This window comes from Macaca mulatta, chromosome 16 (genome assembly GCF_049350105.2).
Source record: "Macaca mulatta isolate MMU2019108-1 chromosome 16, T2T-MMU8v2.0, whole genome shotgun sequence".
Classification (NCBI taxonomy): Eukaryota; Metazoa; Chordata; class Mammalia; order Primates; family Cercopithecidae; genus Macaca; species Macaca mulatta.
In genome coordinates this window covers 35,958,838-35,977,303 of record NC_133421.1, presented here as the reverse complement: position 1 = coordinate 35,977,303, position 18,466 = coordinate 35,958,838, and the positions used below count along the sequence as shown (strand labels likewise).

At 43.4% G+C, this 18,466-nt stretch overlaps 1 pseudogene; it reads right to left on the bottom strand.

Moving 5' to 3' along the window:
• Positions 1-384: 384 nt before the first annotated feature.
• LOC100427586 (small ribosomal subunit protein uS9 pseudogene) lies at positions 385-16,531 on the bottom strand (annotated as a pseudogene).
• Positions 16,532-18,466: the final 1,935 nt, after the last annotated feature.

The following is an 18,466-nucleotide window of genomic DNA, read 5'->3' as shown; positions in this document are numbered from 1 at the left end:
AGGAGGAAGTGGAGGTATCCTATACTTGTGAATTAAGGTGGGGAGATACAAGAAAAGGATTGTGAATGAGGCTTTGAACTGGGGGACAAGGTGGCAATGAGGTGTGGCTGTAGCCCAGGAATAGTCAGGGAAGCAGATAATTTAGATAAAATGTCTTGACCTAATAAGAGAGCTGGGCAGGTGGAGATAACTAAAAAGGAGTGCTTAAGAGAGTGTTGTCTAAGTTGGCACCAGAGTTGGGGAGTTTTAAGAGGTTTAGCAGCCTGGCCATCATCATCCACAATAGTTATGGAGGTAAGGGAAGCAGGCCCTTGAAAAGAAGGTAATGTGGAGTAGCCTCCGTATTGATTAAGAAGGGGTCGGACTTACCCTCCGCTGTAAGAGTTACCCGAAGCTCGGTGTCTGTGAATGTCTAGGGGGCTTCCGAGGTGATCGGGCAGTGTCAGTCTTCAGCCGCTAAGTCGAGAAGATTTGGGAAGGAGTCAGTCAGAGCCTCAGGCCAATTGGACAGTCCAATTTCCAGTGGGGTCCCACACACATGGGACACGGCTCAGGAGGAATCCTGGGCTGTGGGCATTCCTTGGCCTAGTGACCAGATTTCCCGCACTTGAAGCAAGATCCTGGGGGAGGAAGTCCTGAAGGAACGCCTGACCACTGTGGCTTAGGCATTTTGAAGTTTTTGTGTGTTGGAGATATGGCTGGGGTTTCTCTCACAGCAGAGGAAGTAATTGCAACTCTTCTCTATTATTGTACACCTGTAAGGCGAGGTTAATTAAGTCCTGTTGTGGGGTTTGAGGGCCGGAATTTAATTTTTGGAACTTTTTCTAATGTCTGGAGCAGATTGGCTAACAAAATGCATATTGAGAATAAGATGGCCTTCCTCTGGGGTCTGGCTCACGAAACTGGTGGTTATCAGTGTGAGACTGGGCTAGAGAAAAAACTCTTTCCCATTCATCTGGGGAGAGGGTAGAAGTTAGGATGACATTTAAGTCACTCCAGGTTAAATTGTAGGGCAGAGTTAGGTATTGGAATTCCTGTATATATTTAGTGGGGTCTGATGAGAAAGAGCCTAAATGCTGGCTAACATGGGAAAGGTCTGATAGAGAAAAAGGCACATACACCCTGACTATGCCTTCAGCTCCAGCCACCTCTCTAAGAGGAAATTGTTGGGCAGGTGGGGGAGGGCTAGTCGCAGAATGAAACTAAGCCAGACCGGGTGTGAGGAGGGGAGGTGATAGAAGGATTATAGATTGGGGGAGCAGAGGCTGAGGAAAAATTGGGACCTTGCTCGGCCTGGCGAGGAGCAGCCTGGGGAGGAGGGGAGAGGTCAGATGGGTCTGTAGAAAAGGAAGATTCAAAAGACTCAGAGACGTCTGGGGTTGGGACTGACGGGACAGGCAGGAGGGAAAGAAGAAAGATTTGGAACAAGTCTTATTGGGAGCAGAGACTAGGGAAGGACCAATGTGTAAAAGAATGCCTGGACATCAGACACCTCAGACCATTTGCCCATTTTTCGACAAAAATTGTCTAGATCTTGTAGGATAGACAAATCGAAAGTGCCATTCTCTGGCCACTTGGAACTACTGTCGAGTTTGTATTGGGGCCAAGCGGTATTGCAGAAGAAAATAAGATGCTTAGATTTTAGGTCAGGTGAGAGTTGAAGAGGTTTTAAGTTCTTGAGAACACAGGCTAAGGGAGAAGAAGGAGGAATGGAGGGTGGAAGGTTGCCCATAGTGAAGGAGGCAAGTTTAAAGAGAAGGGTAATGACATGGAGGAGGGGGATGGGGAGCAGCCCTGGGCTGCAACGTGGGTGAGCAGCCAAAGCAGGCATCCCCGCAATTGACTTGCCACCAAGGTAATGTGGGTGAGTGACCTAGGCAGGCGTCCCCATGGAGATCAGACACCAACGGAACGTGGGTGAGTAATCAGAGAGGCGACCCTGAAATGATTAAACACCAAGGGAAGGCTGCCTTCCCGAATCCGTGACTGGCATCGGAGTTTTGGGTCCACGGATAAAATGTGTCTCCTTTGTCTCTACCAGAAAATGAAAGGAATTGAAATTAAGAGAAGGGAGAGATTGAAGGGTGGCGCCAAGATTGAAAGGAGAAAGAGGTTGAGGAATAGTGAGAGAGGTTGGAGAAGAGAGTAAAAAAAGATTTAAAATTGGTGAGATGTTCCCTGGGGGGCTTGGACTGAGGACCCGAGGTCGTAGGTGGATCTCTTCATGGAGTGAGGGTGAGGACAAGGGACTGGTCTCCCAAAGGAGTCCTGCTGACCTGGCTCTTCAGCACCAAATGTCTCATGTGTCCGTGTGAAGAGACCACCAAACAGGCTTTGTGTGAGTAACAAGGCTGTTTATTTCACCTAGATGCAGGCGGGCTGAGTCTGAAAACAAAGTCAGCAAGAGTGATGGGATTATAATGAGTTCTTATAGGTTTTGGGATAGGTGGTGGAGTTAAGAGCAATGTTTCAGGGGCAGGGGGTGGATCTCACAAAGTACATTCTCAAGGGTAGGGAGAATTACAAAGAATCTTCTTAAGCATGGGGGAGATTATAAAGAACCTCCTTAAGGGTAGGGGAGATTGCAAAGTACATTGATCAGTTAGGGTGGGGCAGAAACAAATCACAATGGTGGAATGTCATCAGTTAAGGCTATTTTCACTTCTTTTGTGGATCTTCAGTTGCATGGGGCCATCTGGATGTATACGTGCAGGTCACTGGAGATATGATGGCTTAGCTTGGGTTCAGAGGCCTGACAACTGGGAATTTCAAATATGTGGCAGATATTCATGGGACAGAGTGTTGCATAGCTGCTGTCTTTTTTTTTTTTTTTTTTTTTTTTTTTTGAGATGGAGTCTCGATTCTTCTCCCGGGCTGGAGTGCAATGATGTGATCTTGGCTCACTGCAACCTCCGTCTCCCGGGTTTAGGCAATTCTCCTGCCTCAGCCTCCCCAGTAGCTGGGATTTGTACAGGCATGTGACACCACGCCCTGGTAATTTTTGTATTTTTAGTAGAGAGGGGGGTTTCACCCTGTTTTCCAGGCTGGTTTCGAACTGCTGATCTCCAGTGATCCACCTGCCTCAGCCTCCCAAAGTGCCGTGATTACAGGCATGAGCCACTGCACCCGGCCATATAGCCGCTTTTAAGAGATCTCAAATGATAACACTGTACGGCATGTTTGCTTCATCTTTTCTTTGCATGAATGTATTAATTCTTCAAATAGCGAAATGTTTAATAAAACATCGCCCCTCCCATTTTTTTTTTTTTTTTGGTTGTTGTTGTATTTTTTTTTTTTTTTGAGACAGAATCTTGCTCTGTTGCCCAGAGCGGAGTGCAGTGGCGCGATCTCAGCTCACTGCAACCTCCGCCTCCCAGTTTCAAGTGATTTTCCTGCCTCAGCCTCCTGAGTAGCTGGGATTACAGGCGCCTGCCACCACGCCTGGCTAATTTTTTTTTGTCCTTTTAGTAGGGACAGAGTTTCACCATATTGGCCAGGCTGGTCTTGAACTCCTGACCTTGTGATCTGCCCACCTTGGCCTCTCAAACTGCCAGGATTAGAGGCGTAAGCCACTGCGCCCTGCCTGCCCCTCCTCTTAAAAATAAAATCACTTTGTTAGGCTGGGGGCGGTGGCTCACGCCTGTAATCTCAGCACTTTGGGAGGCCGAGGCAGATGTCAGGAGTTCGAGACCAGCCTGGCCAATATGGTGAAACTCCATCTCTACTAAAAATACAAAAAATTAGCCAGGTGTGGTGGTGAAGACCCAGGTGCTCCGGAGAATAAGGCAGCAGAATTGCTTGAAACCAGGTGGCAGAGGTTGCAGTGAACTGAGGTTGCACCACTGCACTGTAGCCTGGGTGACGAGAGTGAAACTCAATCAATCAATCAATCAATCAATAAATCAATAAATCACTTTGCTAGCTTCAGTCAACACATATCTTGAGGACTCACTCTGTAACAGGCACTGGGCCTGGTTGCTGAATTTTTAGAGTAGAACAAAAGAAAAACTTTAATGCAGTCTTGTAGCTCATGTATCAGTCTCAGTTAATTCTTTTAACCAACTGCTATTATCCCTGTTACTTGTACTATACCATACAAATTCATGGGAAATACCAGTTCTTGAGTGTCCAACAGTGAATTATTGTGATGACTTTTTCTTTTTTTCTTTTTTTTTTTCTCCCTGAAATGGAATCTCACTCTGTCACCCAGGCTAAAGTGCAGTGGCACGATCTTGGCTCACTGCAACCTTTGTCTCCTGGGTTCAAATGATTCTCCTGCCTCAGCCTTCCACGTAGCTGGGATTACAGGCACACGCCACCATGCCCGGCTAAATTTTGTATTTTTAGTAGAGATGGGATTTCACCACGTTGGCCAGGCTGGTCTCGAACTCCTGACCTCAAGTGATCTGCCCGCCTCGGCCTCCCAAAGTACCGGAATTACAGGCGTAAGCTACCCCAGTCAGACTTTTTAATACAATTGTTTAATTTCTATTTTAATTTACTCCTGCAAGCCAACAGACTTCCTGGCCATTTTCTCAACTGGCAAAGCATGACAATGGAATGAAAAATAATTTTATGATTTTTTTTTTTTTAGACGGAGTTTCACTCTTGTTTGCCCAGGCTGGAGTGCAATGGCACGATCATGGCTCACTGCAACCACGGCTTCCCAGGTTCAAGCAATTCTCCTGCCTCAGCCTTCCTAGTAGCTGGGATTATAGGCATGTGCCACCACGCCCAACCAATTTTGTATTTTTAGTGGAGATGAGGTTTCTTCATGTTGGTCAGGCTGGTCTCGAACTCCTGACCTCGGGTGATCCGCCCGCCTCCGCCTCCCAAAGTGCTGGGATTACAGGCGTGAGCCACCGCGTCCGGCAATAATTTTATGATTTGTGTACTCATTAGTAATAAATACTTCTAAGCACTGAGCCATATAAGTGCTTCTGTGGATTAACTGATTTCATGCTCACAACATATGAGCAGTATATTGACATACATTAAAGAAAACCTTTAATGCAGTCTTGTAGCTCATATACCAACATTTATATCTGTCTCAGTTAATTATTTTAACCAACTGCTATTATCCCTATTACTTGTACTATACCATACAAATTCATGGGAAATACCAGTTCTTGAGTGTCCAACAGTGAATTATTGTGATGACTTTTTCTTTTTTTCTTTTTTTTTCTCCCTGAGATGGAGCCTCACTCTGTCGCCCAGGCTGGAGTGCCCATACAGTTTATTGACATACATTTCATAGACACTTAGTAACTTGAGAAACCACAGGACAGAGAAAGCTGCAGGGGCTAGATCTGAACTCAGACTTGTTTGACTGCCCTACTTCCATGCTGCCGTGCCTCTCATAAATGAAACCTAGCTTGAAAAGCAAATAGATACCTTGGCATTTCATATCTGTGTTTGCTATTTTAATGTCAAATCTGAAGGGGCTTCTTATTCCCTACATGTCGCATAGATGTTGGGGTTCTCTAGAGTTCTGTCCTTGGCCCACAGCCTTTTTTTTTCCCTTCTTCCACAGTCTCCCTGGGTGACAGCAACCTCTTTCTTGGGTTTAAATACCAGCTCTGTGTGAAGACTCTCAAGCTGAGACCTAACCGCTGTCTTTTTTTTTTTTTTTTTTTTTTTTTGAGACGGAGTCTCACTTTGTCGCCCAGGCTGGAGTGCAACAGTGTGATCTCGGCTCACTGCAACCTTTGCCTCCTGGGCTCAAGCAGTTCTCCTGTGTCAGCCTCCCTAGTAGCTGGGATTACAGATGCACACCACCAAGCCCGGCTAATTTTTGTATTTTTAGTAAAGACGGGGTTTCACCATGTTGACCAGGCTGGTCTCGAACTCCTGACCTCAGGTGATCCACCTGCATCGGCTTCCCAAAGTGCTGGGATTACTGGTGTGAGCCACTGAGCCCAGTCTGTCTTAAGTTTAAAATTCATGTGTTCAGATACTTACGATAAAACTCAAAATGTCAAAACCGAGCACATCATTTCTCCCCAGTCTGCTCCGCCTTTTGTATTTACTACTCTAGTGAAATGTCCACCCAGTCACAGGTGCCAGAGGTGAGTCTTCCCAGCTTCCCTGCTCTGCCTCATCCCAACATCAAATCAATCAATCCATAAGGCTTGCCAATATTTTCTCTTACACTGTTTTTGAGTCTGTCCTGTCTGTTTCATCTCAGCTGCCATGGGCTTAGTTCAAGATCTTGTCATTTCAATCCTCTTAACAATCCTTTGTAACTCCACACCCTGAAAAACCATCATTGACACCTTGGTGTTATTTCTTCCACTGAAAAAATTGTATTAGTAATGTCATGTCTTTAGACAAATTATTTAGCCTCCCTGTGCCTCAGTCTTCTCATCTAGAAAATGGGGATGGTAATAATGCCTACTTCACAGTTTTGAGGATTAGTATTTACAACAGGGCCTGACACAGAGTACTATATAAGTGTTAAATACTATTTGTATATATAGTAATCCTAGCTAACTGCAAAACTGAAAGATTAAAATCTCATAGAAAGAAAGCTGTGAAATAACATTAAGTATATGTATAATCAAAACAATAAATAAAAGGCCAGGCATAATGGCTCATGCCTATAAGCCCAGCACTTTGGTAGGTTGAGGCAGGTGGATTGCTTGAGCCCGGGAGTTCTAGGTTAGCCTTGGCAACATGGTGCAACCTTGCTTCTACAAAAAAAATACAAAAAAATTTTTTTTTTTTTTTTTTTTTTTTTTGAGACGGAGTCTCGCTCTGTCGCCCAGGCTGGAGTGCAGTGGCCTGATCTCAGCTCACTGCAAGCTCTGCCTCCCGGGTTCACGCCATTCTCCTGCCTCAGCCTCCCGAGTAGCTGGGACCACAGGCGCCCGCCAGCTCGCCCGGCTAGTTTTTTGAAAAATACAAAAAATTTAGCTGGGCATGGTGGCACACACTTGTGGTACCAGCTACTCAGGAGGCTGAGTGGGGAGGATCACCTGAGCCTGGTGAAGTTGAGATTGTAGTGAGCTGTGATTGAGCCACTGCACTCCAGTTTAGGAGACAGAGTGAGACCCTATCTCAAAAATAAATAAATAATAATAAACAAAAGTTCTAGAAAGCATTCATTTCAAAAACAAAGCTGACCCAACCACTAAAAACCCATTCTCTTGAATCTCATTCTTGAATTATTCAAAAAACATCACTGTTATATAGTTATTTGTTAAGGCCAATTTACCCATAATTTTACCAACATTTATTATACTGAGATATATATATACACACACACATATACATACACAGGTTGAGCATCCCTAATCTGAGAATCTGAAATGCTACAAAATCCAAAACTTTTTCAATTCCAACATAATGCTGCAAGTGGAAAATTCCATGCCTGACCTCATGTGACAGGTCGCAGTCAAAAGTTTGTACAGTCTGGGCAAAGTGGTTCACAGCACTTTGGGAGACTGAGGTGGGTAGATCACCTGAGCTCAAGACTTCAAGATTAGCCTGTGCAACATGGTGAAACCCCGTCTCTACCAAAAATACAAAAAATTAGCTGGCATCAATCACTGACATGCTAGGATCTCTTGAGCCTGGGAGGCAGAGATTGCAGTGAGCAGAGATTGCAGCACTGCACTCCAACCTTGTGTAACAGAATGAGATGCTGCCTCAAAAAGAAAAAAAAAAAGTTTGCACAGTCAAAACTTTGTTTCATGCACAAAATTACTAAAAATATTGTATAAGGCCGGGTGCGGGTAGCTCACACCTGTAATCCCAGCACTTTGGGAGGCCGAGGTGGGCGGATCACAAGGTCGGGAGTTTGAGACCAGCCTGGCCAACATGGTGAAACCCCATCTCTACTAAAAATACAAAAATTAGCCGGATGTGGGGGCGCATGCCTGTAGTCCCAGGTACTCGGGAGGCTGAGGCAGGAGAATCGCTTGAACCTGGGAGGCAGAGGTTGCAGTGAGCCGATATCGTGCCACTGCACTCCAGCCTGTGTGACAGAGCGAGACTCCGTCTAAAATATATATATATATATATATATAAAAATATAAATCGCCTTGTGTAAGATGTATATGAAACATAAATGAATGTCATGTTTAGACTCATGTTAGACTTAGTGCCATCCCCAAGATAGCTCATTATGTGTATGTAAATATTCTGATATCTGAAATACTTCTGGTCCCAAGCATTTCCAATGAGAGATATTCAACCTGTATATATAACTGTATATGCACCCTCCATCATGCCATTCTCTCACATCTCAGCAAAATGTTGTATAAACAGCCAGGTATTTTCATGTAGTTATACCTTTGCTTTTTCTACACCATTTTCTTATACGAACAGGGAGATGCAGAAGCATAAAAGAGGTGGAGCAATAGTCACATTCGTTTGTTCAGGGGGAGTGAATATAACCATGCGTATGGAAATAATTAGCATTTGGAGTAGATTACAATTTAAAAGTTTGTGTCTTGCCTTTTATTTCCTATCATAAAATAATGTTTTCCTGTATTAAAAAAACTTTTCAGCCGAGTAGTGGCTCATGCCTGTAATCCCAACACTTTGCCCAAGGCAGGCAGATCACTTGAGGTCAGGAGTTCAAGACCAGCCTGACCAACATGGCGAAACTCTGTCTCTACTAAAAATACAAAAATTAGCTGGGAGTGGTGGCTTATGCCTCTAATCCCAGCATTTTAGGAGGCTGAGGCGGGCAGATTACATGAGCTCAGGAGTTCAAGAATAGCCTGACCAACATGGTGAAACCCTGTCTCTACTAAAAATACAAAAAAATTGGCCAGGCGTGATGGCGTATGCCTGTAGTCCCAGCTACGTGGGAGGCTGAGGCAGGAGAATTGTTTGAACCCAGGAGGTAGAGGTTGCAGTGAGCCGAGATCTTGCCACTGCACTCAAGCCTAGGCAACAGAACAAGATTTTATCTCAACAACAACAACAACAACAACAACAAAAACACTTTTTACTGCATCACTGTAGGTAATTTTGACTTCATTTGGCATTGAACATTTTTCTTTTCTTCACAATACTTACTATCGTGGAAGATTGGGCTTCTCCTGTAATTAACTTTTCATTATTCCTATAGACATTACAAGTATATTTCCCTTGGTATCATGAATGTATCCAGTTCACAACTGTGGTCTTTTTTTGAGCAATTCAAGTGGGTTGCTATCAGGTTGTGCATCCATATAGAGCTCTGCAGTTGCAGACAAACCTCTAAATAAATTTAGAATTCGTAAGAATTCCTGCAGGTTCTTACTTTTGAATCTTTATCTTGGTGAGAGAAGAAAGGAAATGTCCCCTTCCTATAACTAAAAGGAAGCAACATTTACTTAAAGCAAATGCCTCATGCCAGGTGCGGTGGCTCACACCTGTAATCCCAGCACTTTGGGAGGATGAGGCGGGTGGATCGCCTGAGGATAGGAGTTCGAGACCAGCCTGGACAACATAGTGAAACCCTGTGTCTACTAAAAATACAAAAAAATTAGCTGGGTGTGGTGGTGGGCACCTGTAGTCCCAGCTACTCTCTCTAGAAGCTGAGGCAGGAGAATCACTTGAACCTGGGAGGTGGAGGTTGCAGTGAGCTGAGATCACACCATTGCACTCCAGCCTGTGCAACAGAGCGAGACTTCATTTGGAAAAAACAAACAAACAAACAAACAAACAAAGAAAATAAAGAAAAAAACCACACATGAATAAAATAGAAAAGCTAATAAATCCTGTAATAGGGAATTGAATGAAGCCCACCACCAACAAAAAAAAATTTTTTAAGCCTAAAAATCAAACTCAACTAACACAATGCCAATATTTTGTTGTTTCCTAGTGTGATCAAATCTCAAAGACAAAAATGGTTATCATATAGCCAGGCGCAGTGACTCATGTCTATAATCCCACCACTCTGGGAGGCTGAGGTGGGCAGATCACTTGAGATCAGGAGTTCAAGACCAGCCTGGCCAACATGGTGAAATCCCCTCTCTACTAGAAATATAAAAAGTTAGCCAGGCATGGTGGTGGGTGCCCGCAATCCCAGTTACTTGGGAAGCTGAGGCAGGAGAATCACTTGAACCCGGGAGGTGGAGGTGGCATGAGCCAAGATGGCACTACTGTACTCCAACCTGGATAGCAGAATAAGACTGTCTCAAAAATAAATAAATAAATAAATAAATAAATAAATAAATAAATAAATGCCTATCATAGTGTTTTGACTCTGTCCTGGCCAAGTCCAAACAAAAAAAAATTAAAAATACCTTGCACAGCACACATTGTTTAAGCAGTAGGAGAATTGCTTATTTTTGCTTTTTGGACCTCTCTGCTATTGCATTGTTTTTACAACTTCTCCATGCTAAGTCTAAGGATGCACGCAAAATTATGCAGAGTTTGGATTCTAGGCCAGGAGTTTCAAATGATGGGATTTGTGGCACTAAGTCTGGGATTCTAGAATGAAAGGATATGGAATTTGCCCAGGAGTCAGCTGGGCAAGTACAATTTATACACGTAAGCATGTACATTAATAAATAGTAATAGATATCTTTATAATTGTGGAACATGCTGGAAAAATAATGGACCCAGAGGAAAATTCTGAAGGCAACCGCTTTTGGCGGTGGTAGTCTTGCTGGGGATGAAATATCTAATAGTGTCCCCATTTTTACGCTGTAGTCTTATTTTTCGCTTTTTCCCTGATTTCACATTTTTTTGTGTGGGGTGTTTTCACAGTGTGGTTTGAGCAGAATATTAGTATTGGGTTTTCAAAGATGTATACTTTGATCTTAGTTTAAAACTGTACCCAAAAAAGCTTAAAGTGTGGAAAATGGTGCAGCCAGCCTAGATGTTTCTGCATCTGTGTCTGGGCCAGAATGCTGGAGGCGTACAGGAAATTATATCTGAAAGAGTAAGCAGTGGGGCTGGGTGTGGTGGCTCAGGCCTGTAATGCTGACACTCTGGGAGGCTAAGGCGGGAGGATCACTTGAATCCAGGAGTTTGAGACCAGCCTGGGCAACATGAGACCTTATCTCTACAAAAAATTTTTAAAAATTAGCCTGGTGTGGTGGTATGCCTGTAGTTCCAGCTACTTGGGTGACTGAGGTAGGAGGATCACTTAAGCTCAGGAGGACAAGGCTGCAGTGAGCCATGATTGTGCCACTGCACTCCAGCCTGGGTGACAGAGTGAGACCCTATCTCAAAATAAAATAAAATAAAATAAAATGAAAAAGAAAAAAAATTAAAAAAGAGTAAGCAGAGGCCCCCATCTCTACTGTTCTGTTGGATTTCCTGTGCACACTGATGAGATAACCCAGCTCCCTCTCCTCTTCTTACCCCCAAAGTCAGGGCAGTTACACGCAGGCTGTGTCCTTTAGTTCAGTCCTTGACCTTCAGAAGAAATCTGTGTAAAATGGAATATTCCATGCGATGATGGAGATTTTCCTCCTATCAATCATTTTCCTCTTCCTCTAATAGAGCTCTGCACTTTCATTTTTCTGATGTTTTTGCCTGTGACCATTCTACAGAGATTGCGAGGAAGAAAACAATGATCCCTCACCAACTGCATAAAACTCCAGGATTTCTCTTCCATGACCTCCTCCTTCACTCTTTTGTTCCTTGTTTGGAAAATGCTTCCTGAAGGCCGGGCGCGGTGGCTCAAGCCTGTAATCCCAGCACTTTGGGACGCCGAGACGGGCGGATCACGATATCAGGAGATCGAGACCATCCTAACATGGGCTAACATGGTGAAACCCCGTCTCCACTAAAAAATACAAAAAAGTAGCCGAGCGAGGTGGCGGGCGCCTGTAGTCCCAGCTACTCGGGAGGTTGAGACAGGAGAATGGCATAAACCCGGGAGGCAGAGCTTGCAGTGAGCTGAGATCCGGCCACTGCACTCCAGCCTGGGCGACAGAGCGAGACTCCATCTCAAAAAAAAAAAAAAAAAAAAAGGAAAATGCTTCCTGAGTCTTATCTCCAGGTGCCTGGCTTTTTTGGCAAGCTTTTTAATCAGCTATTTCCCACTTCTGGTGCAATGACATGGGCTGGAATTTGAATCCTTTTCAAGGGGTCTCAGAGAGTCCTAGTGACAGGTCACAGGCTATCTCTCCTTGAGATTTCACCCCTGCCTGCCAGTCCTGTCCTGGTGCAATGGAGCTGAATCCAAGATCTGCTATTGCTGTCTTTACTTGCTAGAATATAGGTCATAGTTTTTTTTAGGCTGAGGAACTTCTGACTGATTTCCAACACTCCTCCACATTATTTAAGTTCTTTTTAATCTTCCATATTGTTTTAGTTACTGAATTTTGTTTTTTCTTTTTTTTTTTTTTTCAGATTCCCTTTTCTTTTTTTAAGACAAAGTCTCACTCTATTGCCCAGGCTGGGTGATCTTGGCTCACTGCAACCTCTGCCTCTGGGGTTCAAGCGATTCTCCTGCCTCAGCTTCCCAAGTGGCTGGGATTACAGGCATATACCACCACTCTCAGCTAATTTTTGTATTCTTAGTAGAGATGGGGTTTCACCATGTTGGCCAGGCTGGTCTTGAACTCCTGATCTCGGGTGACCCACCTGCCTCAGCCTCCCAAAATGCTGCGATTACAGGCGTGAGCCACCACGCCCAGCCCTGTGCCTAATTTGTAAATTAAACTTTATCATAGGTATCTATAAGAAAAAACGTAGTATACATAAAGTTCAGTACTATCTGCAGGTGCAGGCATCTACTGGGGTCTTGGAAGTATCCTCCAAGATAAGTAAGCATTACTGTTTTGTGTGACTTTGCTTATTAGTTGTAGATGGAAAAATAAGTGTATTGAAGAGGTTATCTTTACTAAATATTTAAGAGTTTTTAAGAACAGGCATTTAAACTAATGTTTCAGAGGCATAGAATCATTTTCAGACTCATAGCTAGAAGGGGCCTTAGAGGACAGATCATGTAGTATTACCTTATTTTACAGATGATGAAGCTGGTGTCTTAGTGTATAAATAACTTTCTCACATTCATACAACTGGTTAGTGATAAAATGAGGATGAGGTATGGTTTTCCTCGCAAGACTCCCAGCACTTTTCCTATCACACTGAATTTTGTATACATGTAATTGCTCCCCAAAGTCATAAGTTAATGGAAGACAGAGGTCATATCCATTCATCTCAATTTTTTTAACCTTTTTTTTTGAGACAGAATCTTGCTCTGTCACCCAGGTTGGCATGCAGTGTCATGATCTCGGCTCACTGCAACCTCTGCCTCCTGGGTTCAAGCAATTCTCCTGCCTCAGCCTCCCAAGTAGCTGGGATTACAGGCACACACCACCACACCTGGCTAATTTTTTGTATTTTTAGTAGAGATGGGGTTTCACCATATTGGCCAGGCTGGTCTTGAACTCCTGACTTCATGATCTGCCCACCTCGGCCTCCCAAAGTGCTGGGATTACAGGTGTGAGCCACTGCACCCAGCCTCATCTCAGTTTTTATGAAAGATAAAAAATTAGAATGCCTGGCAAATACAGCTGCCAAATAGCAGATGCTTAGTTAATTCTCTTTGAATTGAGTTCTTAGATGATGAAACATTCTTTTTCTTGGTCTCATGTTCATGAGAGCCACTCTATTCGTTGAATCTTACTATGTGCCAAGTACCAGACTAAGATAAAAAATGAGAATTAAAATGAAGATCTACTTTCAGTTTTGGGTCTATATTAAAATATTACTGTGAGGGTGTTCAATTCTCAATTAGAAAGGGAAGGAAGTTAATTTTTAGCTGAGCAATTTCCCTTTTATAGACTCATTTGCATTTCCTAAAATTTTAGTGCTAACAGGAACTTAGGTTACCTAAGATCACATTGTCAGTAAATGGCAAATCAAGGATGAGAGTGAACATCATCAGCTCCCTCAAAATCCAATATTCCTTCCATTACAAATAATCTCTTTCTTTTGCATTTTTGGAATAACATATACAATAGTTAAATTTATGAGTGTTAATAAAATGGAAATCCATGTTTCTTCTGGATTAGATATCAAAACACCTGAAGAAGGATATGGAAAGAAAGTGGGACGGGAGAACGGAACCATTAACTCTTAGTGAAAAGAGCAGAAGATGCCCTAATCATCTGTGTCGAATTATGGAATATTACACGCGCATGCCACCACGTCTGGCTAATTTTTATATTTTAGTAGAGGTGAGGTTTTGCCATGTTGGCCAGGCTGGTCTCAAACTTCTGGCCTCAAGTGATCTGTCTGCCTTGGCCTCCCAAAGTGCTGGGATTACAGGTGTGAGCCACCTCCCCGGGCCTAAATTAAAAAAAAAAAGATTAAAAAAAAAATTAAAATATAACAGAGACAAGGTCTCGCTATGCTGCCCAGGCTGGTCTCAAACTCCTGGGTTTAAGCCATCTGCCTGTCTTGGCCTCTCAATATGTGGGGATTACAGGTGTGAGCCACCACGCCCAGCTGAAAATATGTTTTGACTCTGCACTTTCATCCTTGGATACCAATGTACTTTGTAAGCATTAATTGGCTGTTATCTAACCTTGTGTCTTAAGGGCATAGACTGTTATTTCTTCATCCCACAGAGGAATGAACTCAGTTCCAGAGAGGTTTGGAGAATTATCCCAGGATAGCGCATAAGTGTGATTAAGCCAAGCAAAATTTAAGCCTAGGAGCTTAAATTCCTGTTAAGGATTTGGCCACCTTGATGTGATCTGGGAATTTGGAAGTTGTGCAATCCTTATGGTTTTTTTCCAGCTCTCAAGCAAGCACTAAGGAGGTAAAGAGAAGGCTACCCTTCATTAAACTCTGTCTGGCCCTTTGCTGGGTTAGCTCATTTAATCCTCCCAGCAAATATTTCCCCATTTCACAGATAAGGAAATTTCAGAGGTTAAGTAACTTCTGCAAATTCACATACTTATAGTAAGAGGCAGAGTCAGAATTGAAACCTTTCTTTCTGACTTCTTGAGTTCATGTGCTTCGTGGAAACCATGAAATTATAAATTTGGACACCTGGCCTCTAGGCTGATTTTGCCACCAAACTGAAATAACACTGATCAAAAGAGACACCAATCCAGATCCATAATCATCTCCAGCCCCTTTGCTTGGTCAGGGGCTTCCTTAGCTTATTCATCACACGGGGACACAAGTGGATCCACGTAGTAGGCCTCCTGACTTCATCTTTCTTCCCTGCATAAATATCATTCATTTGACTATTTTATGTTTTACCATATGCTAGAGCATTGCAAAATTTGATACATTATTTTGAAAAATTGAAACTCCAAGATGAATGCTGTTAAGAATCAATCCAAACATATGGCTATTTTTCATATGTAGAAATAATCCACATAGAGATAGTCATGTGACCTGTCTGTCCTCCTAAATCTCATCAGGAGGACTTCCCTAAGCTGGTGAGAGGATGTTGAGGGGGAATTGCCTGGAGGGAGATGATTTAAAAGGAGACTTAAAAGGCCTAAGCATGGGGGTGGGAAAAGGCCTTAATAACCAGGAATTCAGGGGGACTTGAGGATGAGGAGCTAAGTCTGGCAGAGATGGGGATGGTGGAGAGTTAGAACAGGGGAGGAAAAGGTGGATTCTGGCTTATCTGCTCACAGCAGCTCTTGCACGTAACTTAGGGCCTTTTCACATTCCAGGAGGTGGCAGTGCCCTCAGCCAGGTATAGAGACCTGTTGGGTTGGTTGGTTTGTCTTTTACCCCCTTTTGAATAGCAGCCACCTGTGGCAGGCTGATGCGTTGGAGAATATCATTGTACTTGCTTCATGCCAGGCATGACGTGTTTTCAAACTGCAGACTCTAGGACACTAAGCCTGCTGCCTTCTCAGATGGAAACTTCTTTTCATTTTTCAGCAAGTCATTCACAGTCCCCACCTCATTCAGCCTCCATGGATGCTGCTGCCCTCACAGTTCTCCTAAATGCCAAATCCCCAGCACTCTGTGTCCCTGGCCCACTGAGTCATATATTTTATTTTAGTTTTGGTTTTTTAAACTCAAACATTATTTGTTACATAGGTATTTATTACACAATGATGGACTTTTACTGATAACTCGTGACGGGCTTTAAGATAGGATTCCTGGTAACAAGTACGGGCACCAGGGCTTCTAAACGTTCTGGATTGGCAGCGACGGGGGTCAGCCACCACCAGGGTCCAGCCATACTGGATGAGGATGTCTTTGACATTCTTGGAAGCCACTTCCACATATTTCTGGTAACAGGCCACCGGGGCTTTGGAGATGGACTGACAGCATGAATCTGGGCTACCTGACCAGAACCCTTCACTAGGACATGGAAGTCCATGCCAGCAAATCACTCCTTGCCCAGAAGCAGAACTGGTTCCAGCAGCTTGTAATGCAGTGTGCATGGCTCCATCATCTCCAGGGGCCGCCTGTTCACTTCCATGAGGCCACTGCCATGTTTGAAGCTCGCCATGACTGTGGTCATCTTCCTCTGTCCAAAGACCTGCATGGACTGCAGCAGGCTCTTAGCTATGGGCGTAGATGAGAGATCCTCACCATGCAGCACTGCCCCTGGAAAAGCCGATGTCATATACTTCAATGCACCCATTTTATAGAACATATGGGGAATACCTTAGAGTTCTTTCTGTTTTCTTTATTGAAATATAGCCAAAAAGTTCATGGACCCATAACACACAAGGAACTAGCAAGTGATAGATTCTTCTTATTTCTCAGTGTCTTGTCTGATGCAATCTGATTTTGGATAACTCATCTACCATTCATCCATTCATTTCACCCTCAACATAACACACCAAAAAAAAAAAAAAAAAAAAAAAAAAAAATTCCTAATACTTTTCTTTGTCAAGAAACTTAGGCCAGGCATGGTGGCTCATGCCTGTAATCCCAGCACTTTGGAAGGCCAAGGTGGGAGGATCACCTGAGGTCAGGAGTTCGAGACTAACCTGGCCAACATGGTAAAACCCCGTCTCTACTAAAAATACAAAAATTAGCCAGGCATGGTGGTACACACCTGTAGTCCCAGCTCCTTGGGAGCCTGAGGCAGGAGGATGGCTTGAATCCAGGACTTGGAGGTTGCAGTGAGCTGAGATTATACTGCTGCACTCCAGCCTGGGCGACAGAGCGAGACTCTAAATTTCTCAGCTTGTTATCTGAGAAGAAGAAAAACAGAAAGGAAGGAAGGAAGGATGGAAAAGAACCTAAAGACTACAGGTAGTAAATGGCATTTAAGCTGGGACCCTCTCTCACATCATGTAATTTTATAACCAGTAATTATTCTACCATTGAAGATACTCTTTATTTTATTTTATTTTATGTTTTTTTGATACAGAGTTTCACTCTTTTGCCCATACTGGAGTGCAATGTCACAATCTCAGCTCACAGCAAACTCTCCCTCCAGGGTTCAAGCAATTCTCCTGCCTCAACCTCCCCTGGCCTCAGCCTCCCGAGTAGCTGGGACTACAGGTACAGTGCCATCACACCTGGCTACTTTCTGTATTTTTAGCACAGATGGGGTTTCACCATGTTGTGCTAAACTCCTAACCTCAAGTGATCCACCTGCCTCAAGGCTGGTCTTGAACTCCTAACCTCAAGTGATCCACCTGCCTCACCCTCCCAAAGCACTGGGATTACAGGCATGAGTCATGCCCGGCCTGTATTTTTTTTTTTTTTTTGAGACAGGGCCTCACTGTGTCACCCAGGCTGGAGTGCAGTGGTGCAATCACAGCACACTGCAGCCTTGACCTCCCAACCTCAGGTGATCCTCCCACCTCAGCCTCCAAGTAGCTAGCCATTTTTTTTAAGTGAAAATTACTTTTTATGGCCATTGCTATACCAATCCCAGAACTCAAGAGTCCTCAAGTCTATGAAACACAGCTCTGAAAGGAGCTGCTTCAAAATATTATCTTGTTTCAATTATTTCTGGGATTTAGATTCATTTAGCACAATAAATACAGTATAGAAAGAGAAGGCAGAGAGGTGGAGAGGAGGGGGAGCCTGAGAATATGTTGCCAAGATGTTCTTTTTGTAGAAAATGACTGTTAAAGAAGGAAGAGCTCATTCTCTTATCCTTTTAAATCTTGCAGCTTCATAATCCTCCCTAAACCTGACCTTCCTTTCAACTTGTATTGGAAACTCTCCAGTACTGAAGTCTATTGTCCAACTCAAATGATAACCTTTCCTATTTTCTTTCTTCTTGCCCACCCTATTGCAAATAGGTGGCATGGTTTTTGCCTTTATTAAAACTTTTTTTGTAACCAACGTTTATTTTTATAAAAATATTCCATGCAACTAGTCTAGCGGTCAAATAATCCTAAAAAGGTTTAGACCAAAAGCAACAGTTTCACTCCCACCCCTTCATCACTTCCTACCACTCAGAGGCAACTACTCAACTTGTTCAATTTATTGCTTTTTGCGTATATAATAAGAGTGGGAAAACAAAATTTATCTCTTTAGACATTTATCCCTGTTAAATCTAAGAAATATGTACATATTATCTCTAGTTTGTCACATAGCATTTTTTTTTTTT